The sequence below is a fragment of the Piliocolobus tephrosceles genome, chromosome 6, assembly GCF_002776525.5.
Source record: "Piliocolobus tephrosceles isolate RC106 chromosome 6, ASM277652v3, whole genome shotgun sequence".
NCBI lineage: Eukaryota > Metazoa > Chordata > Mammalia > Primates > Cercopithecidae > Piliocolobus > Piliocolobus tephrosceles.
In genome coordinates this window covers 20,117,355-20,130,498 of record NC_045439.1, presented here as the reverse complement: position 1 = coordinate 20,130,498, position 13,144 = coordinate 20,117,355, and positions in this window count along the sequence as shown.

Here is a 13,144-nt window from a genome sequence, read left to right as displayed (position 1 = left end):
ATTCATTCATCCATTAACATAGACACTTGATTGTTTCCAAGTCTTGGCCATTGTAAATAATGTGGCAATGAGCATGGGCATACAGGTGCCTCTTTGAGATACTAATTTCATTTCCTTTGGGTATGTATTCAGATGTGGGATTGATCTACCATATGACAGTTCTAATTTTTCAGGAGCATTCATGCCATTTTCTGTAATGACTGTTCTAATTTCCATTCCCACCAAAGATATACAAGGGTTCTCTTTTTTTTCCCATATTCTCTCCAGAGCTTATATTTTGTGTTTTTTATCATAGCAATTTTAACATGTCTGAGGTGATAGTTCACTGTGATATTGATGTGCATCTCTCTGATTTTACTGTTGTTAATCATATTTTCATATGCTTGCTAGCTATTCACATATTCTGTGGGAAAATGTCTATTTGGGTTTTTGATCTATTTTTTAATCTCCTGTGTTTGTTTGTTTTGCTATGGAGTTGTGTGGATTTCTTATATTTGTTGGATATTAATCGCTCATCAAATGTACGGTGGGCAAATATTTTATCCCATGCTGTATGTTGTCTCTCCACTCTGTTGATTGTTTTCTTTTCAGTGCACATACTTTTTAGTTGATGCAAGCTCATTTGTCTATTTTTGCTTTGTTGCCTATGCTTTTAGGGTCATATCCAAAAAGTTATTGACCAGACCAATGTCATAGACCATTATTATTTTTTCTTCTATACATTTTACAGTTTTAGGTCTTAAGTATTTTATCTATTTTGAATTCATTTTCATATATGGTGTGAGACAAGGGTCCAATTTCATTGTTCTGCATATGAATATCCAGATTTTTCAACATCATTTGTTGAAAAGACTGCCTTTTTTGCTAGTGTATTCTTGGCACCTTTGTCAAAGGTCAGTTGACCATAAAAGCATGATTTTTTTCTGGGCTCATTATTCTGATTCATTGGTGTGTACATCTTTTTATGCCAGTACCATATTGTTTTAATTACTGTATTTTTTTGTTATATATTATGAAATAAGAATTGTGATGCCTTTAGCTTTTTTATTCTTTCTCAAGATTACTTTGACTACTTGGGATTTTTTGTGGTTGTATATAAATTTTAGGACTTTTTATTTCTCTGAATATATGCCATTGTAACTTTTAAAATCAATTTTATTTTATATATATTTTATATCCACATTTTATTTTAAGTTCAGGCACATGTACAGGATATGCAGGTTTATTACATAGGTAAACTTGTGCCATGGTGGTATGCTGCACAGATCATCCCATCACCTAGGTATGAAGCCCAGCATCCATTAGCTGTTCTTCCTGATGGTCTCCCTCTTCCCACTCTCCCCCTCCAACCCTCTGACAGGCCCCAGTGTGCGTTGTTCTCCCCATGTGTGCATGTTTTCTCATCATTCAGCTCCCACTTATAAGAACATGCAATATTTGGTTTCTCTGTTCCTGCGTTAGTTTGGTAAGGATAAGGGCCTCTAGCTCCATCCATGGCCCTGCAAAGGACATGGACTCTATCTTTTTATGGCTATATAGTATTCCATGGTATATATGTACAAAATTTTCTTTATCCAGTTTATCATTGATGGGCATTTGCTGCAATGAACATACGCATGTATGTATGTTTATAACAGAATGATTTATACTTCTTTAGGCATATACTCAGTAATGGAAATTCTGCATGAAATGATATTTATGATTCTAGGTCTTTGAGGAACTGACACACTGTCTTCCACAATGGTTAAACTAATTTACACTCCCACCAAGAGTGTAAAAGTTTTCCTTTTTCTCCACAATGTTGTCAGTATCTGTTGTTTTTTGACTTTTTAAGGATAGCCATTCTGACTAATGTGGGATGGTATGTCATTGTGGTTTTGATTTGCATTACCCTAATAATAAGTGATGTTGAGTTTTTTTTTCATGTTTGTTGGTTGCATGTATGTCTTCTTTTGAGAAGTATGTGTTCATGGGCTTTGCCCACTTTTTAATTCGGTTTTTTTTTTTTTTCTTGTAAATTTGTTTACGTTCCTTATAGGCACTGGGTATCGAACCTTTGTCAAATGGATATACTGCAAACAATTTCTCCCATTCTGTAGGTTGTCTGTGCTCTCTGTTGAGAGTTTCTTTTGCTGTGCAGAGACTCTTTAGTTTAAGTAGATCCCATTTGTCAATTTTTGCTTTTGTTGCAATTGCCTTTGGTGTCTTTGTCACAATCTTTGCCCATGCCTCTGTCCTGAATGGTATTGTTTAGGTTTTCTTTTAGGGTTTTTACAGTTTTGGGGTTCACATTTAAGTATTTAATCCATCTTAAGTTAATTTTTGTATATGGTGTAAGGAAGGAGTCCAGGTTCAATTTTCTGTGTATGGTTAATCAGTTCTTCCAGCACAATTTATTGAATAGGAAATCATTTCTCTGTTGTTTGTTTTTGTCAAGTTTGTTGAAAATCAGATAGCTGTAGGTATGCAGTCTTATTTCTGGGTTCTCTGTTCTGTTCCATTGGTCTATGTGTCTGTTCTTGTACCAGTACCATGCTGTTTTGGTTACTGTATCCTTGTAGATTAGTTTGAAGTTGGGTAGTGTGATACCTTCAGCTTTGGTCTTCCTGCTTAGGATTGCCTTGGCTATTTGGTTCTTTTTTAGTTTTATGTGAATTTTGTTTCCATGTGAATTTTTCAATTCTGTGAAGAATATCAATGATAGTTTAATGAGAATGGCATTGAATTATAAATTGCTTTGGGCAATATGACCATTTTAATGATAATGATTCTTCCTATCCATGAGCATGGAATGGCTTGTCCACCACGATCAAGCAGGCTTCATCTCCGGGATGCAATGTTGATTCAACATAAGCAAATAAATAAATGTGATTCATCACATAAACAGAACTAAAGACAAAAATCACATGATTATCTCAATAGATGTGGAAAACGTCTTTGATAAAATTCAACATCCCTTCATCTTAAAAACTCTCACTAGGCCAGGCATGGTGGCTTACACATGTAATCCTAGCACTTTGGGAGTCTGAGGCAGGTGGATCACATGAGGTCGGGAGTTTGAGACCACCCTGACCAACATGCAAAAATCAAATCTCTACTAAAAATACAGAAAATCAGCCGGGCATGGTGGCGCATGTCTGTAATCCCAGCTACTTGGGAGACTGAGGTAAGAGAATCGCTTGAACCCTGGTGGTGGAGGTTGTGGTGAGCCAAGATCACGCCATTGCATTCCAGCCTGGGCAACAAAAGCAAAACTCTGTCTCAAAACAAACAAACAGACAAACAAATAAAACTTCTCACTAAACTAGGTATTGAAGGAACATACCTCAAAATAATAGGAGCCACATATGACATATCCGCAGACACTCTCATGCTGGATGGGCAAAAACTGGAATAATTCCCCTTGAAAACAGGCAGAAGACAAAGTTGCCCTCTCTCACTCCTATTCAACATAGTATTGGAAGATTTTATCAAGGCAATCAGACAAGAGAAAGAAATAAGGAGTATCCAAATAGGAAGAGAGAAAGTCAAACTATCTTTGTTTGCAGATGATGTGATTCTATATCTAGAAAACACCATGGTCTCAGTCCAAAAGCTTCTTAGGCTGATAAGCCACTTCAGCAAAGTCTCAGGATACAAAATCAGTGTGCCAAAACCACTAGCATTCCTATACACTATCAACAGGCAGGCCACTGGAATTTTTATAGGAATTGCATTGAATATGTAGATTGCTTTAAATACTACAAACATTTTAACAATGTTAATTCTTCTAATCCATGAACATGGAATATCTTTCATTTATTTATGTCTTCCTCAACAGCTTAAATCAATGTTATATAGTTTTCAGTGTACACATCTTTAGTCTCCTTGATTAAATTTATTTCTGAGTATTTCATTTTTTGATGCTATTATGAAAGGTATTGTTTTCATAATTTCTTTTTCAGATAGTTCATTGTTAGTGTACAGAAACATAATTTTTGTTTGCCAATCTTGTCTCCTGCAACTTTACTGTATTTATTAGTTTTAAAAGTTTTTTGGTAAGATTATGTCATCTGCAAACAGAGGCAGTTTCACTTCTTCCTTTCTCTTTTTTTTTTTTTTTTTTTGGTATTTTACTTCCTTTTCTTGCCTAATTACCTATATAATGAACAATAACTTACCTCCAAATAAGATAATTTTATGACACAATATAATCACTTTCTTCTCTTTTTCACTCACCAAACTAAATGGTCATGTTTCATTGCATTTTGAGAAATCAATTCAGTAGGTTACTATCATTAAACAGTAACATACTGCATTAACAATATTTAGTGTGCAACACACATCAAAAAGGCAAGTATCATTTTAGAAAACTTCCTTCCTTTACATACACATACACATATGTAAAGTCACATTCACTATGTAAACACAGAAGGTAGAAAAAATACAAACTATGTATGCTTAGAAATATCCTGAATCAGTTTTTTAAAAATGGACAAGTCATTAATGAGATCAATTTTTAAATTCTGAACATTATATTAATAAGTGTACTTTTTTCTATTGGCTTTGTAAGCAATATTATAGTATACTAAATTATCCTATTTACATTGCTTTCATGTATATAATTGAATCTTGTTTAATTAAATTTTTCTTTTCCTGGGTATGTTTGTCAAGGGTCTTTCTGAAACATAATTTTTATGTAATAAGCTTTCTGGGATTTTGTGTGAATGAGAAAAATCTTTATTGCATCTTCATATTGAAATGAAAAACTTACATTTTATTATTATATAATTTGTTTACACTTTAAATATGTTACTCAGGTTCTCGGTGTGTGTGGATGGGGGTGGGTATGTGGCTCCAGTGCTACTATTAACCAGTCCAAAGTCAATATGATTTTGTTCTTTTGTTGTTTTTTTAAATCTTTCCCTCCTCTGGAAATTTTCATGTTGTTTTTCTTCTCAGGGAGAAAAATGAGCAAAATCCAAAAGCTTTTCTCTAACTCATCTTTTGAACATAGCACTTGGCCTCCTATATCCAGGCTGTCTATTCCTCTCCAGTTCAGTTTGCAAATTTTATCTAGCTCTGTTGGAGCCCTGCACAGTTTTTACATCAGTTTTTCTGACTCATATATTTCCCTTTTATTTCTTCTGTTTCTCCTGAGATAAGTTTTACAGGAGGGAATCAGCTATCTGTGCTTGTTCACCATCTTGTCAGCCTGACTGATATCTTGCATAATTTTAATCCATCTATGCTTTTAGAGAGAACATACATACCCACTCTCTCAGATTTCTCAATGCTCAATCAACTCTCAGTGAAATTTGGCTTTCTTGACCTTTAAAATTAAATTGATCTCATTTATCTCATTCTTAACCTCCACGTTGCTAAAGCCAATGTGGTTCAACTTTTTTCATATTCAATTTTCTAGCTGTTATTTGCTCATGTGCATAATCAACCATTTTATTATCAAATTTGACTTGGATTGAATTCTGAAATCCTGTTTACTTTTGGTTCGTATTTTATATCCCTCAAATCTCCATTTCTCTTCCCCTCAATGCTTATTCTTCTTTATCCTTAGAGATGGATGCTTCCAGGGCTGCAAATGACCTTATGCACAAAATATATGTAATGGAAACCTCTTGTTAAATTAGAGAAAAGACTCTTCTGAGCTTCAGACCCATATATCTATTTACTTACTAGGCCTTTCCACTGACGTATCTCACAGACATTACTAATTCAACAGGGCCAATGCTAAAGTCATCATGGGCTTGCTTAACATCATTAGGCCCTAGGTATCCTTTTTTAGAAAATGATGGTTTCATCACTTCAGTTTCATAGTTCATAAAATGTAGAGTGTTCCTGATTTCTCCTTGTATCTATTCTATTTATCAATCATTCACTCCATTCATATTCAATACAGCATCATCCCTTGATTCTGTCTTCTTATCTTCTCGAGTCTATATTTTTTTTCTCTGTTTTTGTAATCCATATCCTAATTCTGGCTTGCAATAATTTTTACTCAAACCATTATAATAGTCTTTCTTCTTGCCTAATTACCTTTCGGTTCATTGGTCTTGAACATACTCTCCACCCTGACAATGCAACCCTAACAACGTAACTCCCGTACTCAACATGGCTAATAGATCCAGGGTAAAGGCTGAAATCACTTGTGGTGTATGAATCATTCATAAATGGCATCTATCTACACAGTCCACCCCATCACCCCTTAATGTTTATAGTCTAGTACCACTGGAGTTTGACTTCCCAAATCTTACCATGAATCCATACTACCTCCATGTTTTTTCATATGATGTTCCCTGATATTTTTTAAAAATATGCTTTGTTCTGCCTTGTCTATTTTTTCTTCAAATTTCACATCAAATAATATTTTATGTTAAATATTCCTTGCTTTCCCGGTGTTATGGATTGCATGATTGTGTCCCTGCAAATTCATATGTTGAAACCCTAACTCCCAATCGGATGATGTTCAGAAGTGGGAAATGGGGGAGGTAATTAGATTTAGATGTGGTCATACAAGTGTCCTTATAAAACGAGAGACTAGAGATTGCTCTCCCTGAGATACATATATGCTATTGTAAAAAGGGATTGTTTTATACAAGGATACCACAATAATATGGTCACCTGTTAACAAGAGATAGATAGGGTCTTCACCAAGAACCTGACCATACTGACACCCTCATCCTGGACTTCCAGTCTCTAGAACTGTGAGAAAAAATAGTGTTTGTGTTTAAGCCACCCAGTTTATAATATTCTGTTGTAGTACACTAAACTGACAAAGACACCAGGGAACTATAAATGTACTGCTCTAGTATTCCACCACATTTTTTTTTTTTTTTTTTGCTTAAAATAAAATATACTGGAATAGTCTTGTTTATTTATTTATTTATTTATGTGCAAACTCCTTTAGGAGAATGTTAATATAGGAACTACTGCATGGTAAAGTTGTGAAACTAAATTCGTGAAATACAATAAACACTACATAAGTTTTAGCTATTGATGTTGAAAGTTTTAGCTATTGATATTATTTAGCTACTGATATGATTATCTAGCTGATTTGCTATTCTTGAAAAATGGCAGTGCTGAAAACAATACTATATTGTTTTTGTATGTCCTCAATAAACATACATTAAACTTAAAATTAAACATTTTAAACATTTTACATTAAACATTAAACATTTTAAAATATGTTGCATTTACATATCGTGGCATCAGGGCTATAAAATTGTGGTGCTAGTGAAAAAAAGCATTTCTTTAATTCCTTCTTGAAAAAATCAGATATTCCAGATATTGCCATAGCAAATATTGAATTAAGACATGTTAGTGGTTACAGGGTGTCTAGCTTTCAGGAAAAATGGACACAAGGATATGGAATTAGAACAACATAGAAAATTGGCTTTATATTCCAACTGAATCCAAATACGGAGTCTCCTGTGAAGGCTGTGTTGGAAGATGTATGGTTTAATGGAATCAAAGGCAATGGAGGAGGTTGTGACCGAGGATTCCCAAAATGATATTTTTCAGAACTGTTTTATTCTGTTTAATTTTTTCTCTACGTGTTTGCTTAGGAAAAAGCAATGAATTTTGTTTGTCTGGAATTAATACTATTCATTTCTCTTTCTGGCATCCAAGTTAGAGTGCAGTGGCATGATCTCGGCTCCCTGCAACCTCCTCCTGGGCTCAAGCAATTCTCCCACCTCAGCCTCCCAAGTAGCTGAGATTACAGTTGCCTGTCACCACACCCGACTTTTTTTTTTTTTTTTTTAATTTTTAGTAGAGATGGGGTTTCACCATGTTGGCCAGGCTGGTTTCGAGCTCCTGACCTCAAGTGATCTTCCCGCCTCGGCCTCCCAAAAGTGCTGGGATTGCAGGCATGAGCCACCATGCCTGGCTTCAATTTTCTAAAATAAACTCTCAGTGGATTTTTTATTAAAGAGATATAAAATACATTTGTGACTTGTGCTTTTCTTTCAAATTGCCATCTAGGAAGAGAGAGAATGGCAAACCAGAAATGCATGATGATGAAGGCTCTGGAACTTATAGAATTTTAAAGCACATTAGCATCCAGTTTGTATTTTTATTATCAAGAATTTATTACCATAACTCTGAAACAACAAAGTTAGATTATAATTAGTAATATACAAATTAGTGATTACTGAAAACCATGGAGATACACTAGAAGTTAGAAAAAATTTTAATTAACAAAGTTCACAAGGTTTTGATGGAATTAAAAATATAATGCCTAACAGAAGCCATAGTTCTCCCATCCCCTCTAAAATCTCTAGAACCAAAGATAGCAGTGATTTTTTAAAAAATCAATAATCACATTGGAATGCAACAAAAGGAAGTATTATGGATAAGAAAATTTTTTAAAATCCTGAGAGACAGACGGCAGGTAGAGTCCAAACTAAATAGGAAAATCTCAGCTCCAATGTACATAAGAAATTATTGCTGCAAGGGAGTACCAGGGAAAAAAAAGAGCTCTATGTCTGGTGGATGGATTCCAGTCATAAAAGTACATCTACGTGTAAATTACAACATAATTCACTGGGATATCATAAAAGGTGAAGTCACACCCTTGCAATGTCTCTCAACACTCACCCCCATGTGGTCTTGGGCTGCTTGGAAATTGTGTCTGCCTCCTGACGTGAGAAGCAGGAGGGGGAAAGCAGGTCAGGGCACTGAGTGACAGGCCATAGCAAATAAAAATGAGGAGCACTCCTACCTCAAAGAGCAGGGTAAATAGCTTGCTGCTATGGACTGAGTGCTCATGCTCCCTACATTCATATGTTGAAATATTAATTCTAATGTGATGGTATTTGGAACTGGAGTCTTTGGGAGGTAATTAGTACAGAAGGTTGAAGCCTTAATAAATGGGATTAACACCCTTATCATAGAGATGCTGGAGACATCTCTTTCCCTCTTTTTGCCTTGAGAGGATACAACAAGAAGTCTGCAGTCTGCAACCATACTGCCACCCTAATCTCAGGCATTCAGCTTTCAGATTTTAAGAAATAAATTTCTGTTGTTTTTAAGTTACCCAGTCTATAATACTTTGTTACAGTAGCCCAAACTGACTAAGATAAGATAATTGCCAGTGTTCACATTCTTCCCAATAATCTTTCTTTTTTTTTTTTTTTTTTTTTTTTTTTCAGTCTTGTTCTGCTGCCCAGGCTGAAGTGCAGTGGCATGATCTCGGCTCACTGAAATCTCCACCTCTCAGGTTCAAGTGATTCTCCTGCCTCAGCCTCCCAAGTAGCTGGGATTACAGGTGCCTGCCATCACTCTCAGCTAACTTTTGTATCTTGTTTTAGTAGAGATGAGGTTTCATCATGTTGGCAAGGCTGGTCTCGAACTCCGGACCTCAAATGATCCTCCAGTCTTGGCTTCCCAAAGTGCTGAGATTACAGGTGTGAGCCACCGGCCCCAGCCTCTTCCCGCTAATCTTTTCATAAAGAATTCAAGCACCAGAATATAAGCAGCACTACCTTCATAACTCCTCATCACAAACACATACTCTGGGCATGGTGATTTGTCATTTTATATGATGAGAACTTTAGCTATAAAGAGGAATATACAGCCAAAAATTACCAAATATTTAAGGAAAGCTCATACTGTGAAAAACAAAGAAAATTAATGTAAAAACATTCATGTGAAGAAACATAGTAAATAGTGAAAACATAACATCTTAAATGGGAAAGGATATTGGGTTTATACAAAAGAATCCACTTGTGATTTAAAAAAAGACTTGAAATTTGAGAATTGAAAAGCAGAATTACAAATTCAGAAGGACCCATTGGAAATCTTTACAATCACGAAGAGAGACTCGATATCTCTCTCACAAAATATGGCATAAAAGAATGGGTAAAAGTGTGTCTATGATGTTCCAGGAGAAAATGAAGGGAAGGTTGAGAAGATGTATCCAATAATATAAAAGAATACAATTTATTGAAGTGATCAAAGATATGAATCATTTCATCTTACAGGGCCTATCCAGTGTTGAGAATAATAAAACAGAAACACATTCACACAGATATACTTATTAAACTCATTGTAATAAAACCTAAAACTACCAAAAGAGATGTATAAATTACTAAACATTTCCAGAGAGAGAGGGGCAGAGTATTTTTTTAATCATACAAATGAATGGGAGTTAGTTGCTATTAGGCTTCTGTTATGGACTAAATGTATGCTCCCAAGATTCCTATGTTGAAGTCTAAAGCCGATACTCCCAATCTGATGGAATTTGGAAATAGGGTTTTTTGGAGATAATTTAGTTTAGATAAAGTCATGAGAGTCAGGCCCCCATGATGGGATGGGATTAGAGTCCTTATAAGAAGAGAAAGGGAGACCAGAGATCTCTCTCCACCATGTGAGGACACAGTGAGAAGGCAACTATATGTAAACCAGGGAGGGGGACCTCACAAGAACCCCATCATGCTGGCACAGATATCAGACTTCGAGCCTCAGGAACTGTAAGAATATACATTTCTGCTGTTCGAGCCACCCATCTATGACATTTTCTTAAGGCAAACCGAGCAGACTAAGACACCTTCACATCCACAATATTCTTAGCATGAAGTCAATAGAGCAACATATTTAAATTTTTAAAAGAAAATAACTTTAAGTGTAATTATGTGTGTGTGTGTGTGTGTGTGTGTGTATAGAAACATCCTTAATAGGAGATACCTTTCTCATTAATATACCTTAAAACCTTATTATCAATATAAGAAATAAGATATTGTTGAATTTACTTGAACAACAGTACAATATATTACTGGAGGTTATAACCACACACAAACCAAAAACATTAATAAGTCTAAAAATTACTCTCCAAAATATAGAAAGGTATCCTAAAATATCAAGAAAATGAAGGCAAGTCTACACACACACACACACACACACACACACACACACACACACATATATGTGTATATATATTAGATTAGGGTGGCAGTATGGTTGGGTTCTGGTGAACCCAGGTTGCAGACTGCAGACTTCTTGTTGTATCCTCTCAAGGCATATATATACATATATACATATACATACACACAGACACACACATACACACATGAAGTTCTAAATAATTTTTGGTTTAAAGAAAGAAAATTAGATGTTGCAGTTACTTTAAAAAAATGCTTTTTGTGAGCAAATAAAATTATGCAAAATGTATAGCCTTCTGCTATCAATTAACAAAATTGTCTCAAAATAGAAAACCTGAATAGAAAATACACGGGATACATTAAAACAGCAATAAAAAAATCCACCTCCTAAAAGTAAATGAACATAAATGTTTCAAATGATATCAAGTTCTCAAGGAACAAATAACTCCTACCTTATAAAAACTGTTTAGAACACAGAAAAAAGGTGGGAAGCTCTCCAGGTCATTTTGCAAGGGATGCATAAGGACAACTTTGCTGTTGTCTTTGGAACTTCAACAGACACCAAGAAGCTGGAGGACAATAGTTGCCAGACCATTGCTGCGGAACACACTGGGATATTGTGAACACTCATGAAAGTTTTAGCCTATCACCCAACTAAAAGCCTTAAAATTGCAGTTGGGTAAATTGATCAGAAATATTCCCTAATGAGAATTCCACTGGAAAGAGCTGGTATACTATGAATCCCCACCCCTTTCCCAAAGAAGAAGGGCTTCAGAAGCCTGATATGGGCACCCTGAAGATTAGAGCACTTAGGAGACTGGAACTTGCTTCCAGAAATTAATGAGGCAATTATTCATGAGTTTGTCTGTGAATTGAACAAATCCAAGCATGGAAGTGAAGCCTTAACCAGCCTGAAATTTATTCCTTTCAAGAAGGACATCTGGAGGGGTGAGGTACCTACAAGAGAAAGAGTCTGTATAAGAAGGATTGCTGGAAGCCAGGGACTGTCAGGTCATAAGAAGTCAGCTAGATGGAGGCATCTTCTGCATCAGAAAACAACAGCTTGACATCTTGAATCATACAAATTTCCAAGAGTAGACAAAAGCATTGCACAAGAGAAAAAGCCAGAAATCAGACATCTATCACACAGATGGCCCCAATACCAGATGATAATGAGTCAAAGAGCCACATAAGACTTTGTTCTTTCTCTCTAATCTTTACTACTCCCTAATCCTAACACTGGAGGGACCCCAAAAGGAGGCCAACTGTAGAAGGAGGAGATAAAACAAAGAAAACATCAGGAGAAACTGGCCACGTTCCACCTGTTTTGGTATCAAACAACAGAGTGTAGCTTTGATATGAGGCTGAACTGCAAAAACAAGAGGCTATCTGCTACTACATAAAAGAAACTTGGTAAGTATGGGCTCTGCACAACAATCACTCCTGAACAATTTTATAATTCCACCCTTACTAAGTCCTTCAATATGCCAGGGACCCTCCAAATCCTGATAGCCAAACAGTCAGAATTACACAAATTCTTAAAAATTTTTAAATTTAAATTCTTAAAAAAATTAAGAATCTCTTGTAAGTAAAGTAATAATAAATCAAATGTTAAAAGAATGGCCTATGGTAGCAATTAAGATGCATCCTCAGTAATAAAAAAGTTTTCAATAGCAAAGAACATGTACATATTTTCTACATATGAACATGCATTTACATATCTACTTGCATTCTACATGCATTACATTTAAGAATGTAAGTTTCAAAACGAACAACCCCATCAAAAAGTAGGCAAGGGATATGAACAGACACTTCTCAAAAGAAGACATTCATACAGCCAACAGACACATGAAAAAATGCTCATCATCACTGGCCATCAGAGAAATGCAAATCAAAACCACAATGAGATACCATCTCACACCAGTTAGAATGGCAATCATTAAAAAGTCAGGAAACAACAGGTGCTGGAGAGGATGTGGAGAAATAGGAACACTTTTACACTGTTGGTGAGATTTTAAACTAGTTCAACCATTATGGAAAACAGTATGGCGATTCCTCAAGGATTTAGAACCAGAAGTACCATATGACTGAGCCATCCCATTACTGGGTATATACCCAAAGGATTATAAATCATGCTGCTATAAAGACACATGCACACGTATGTTTCTTGTGGCACTATTCACAATAGCAAAGACTTGGAATCAACCCAAATGTCCATCTGTGACAGACTGGATTAAGAAAATGTGGCACATATACACCATGGAATA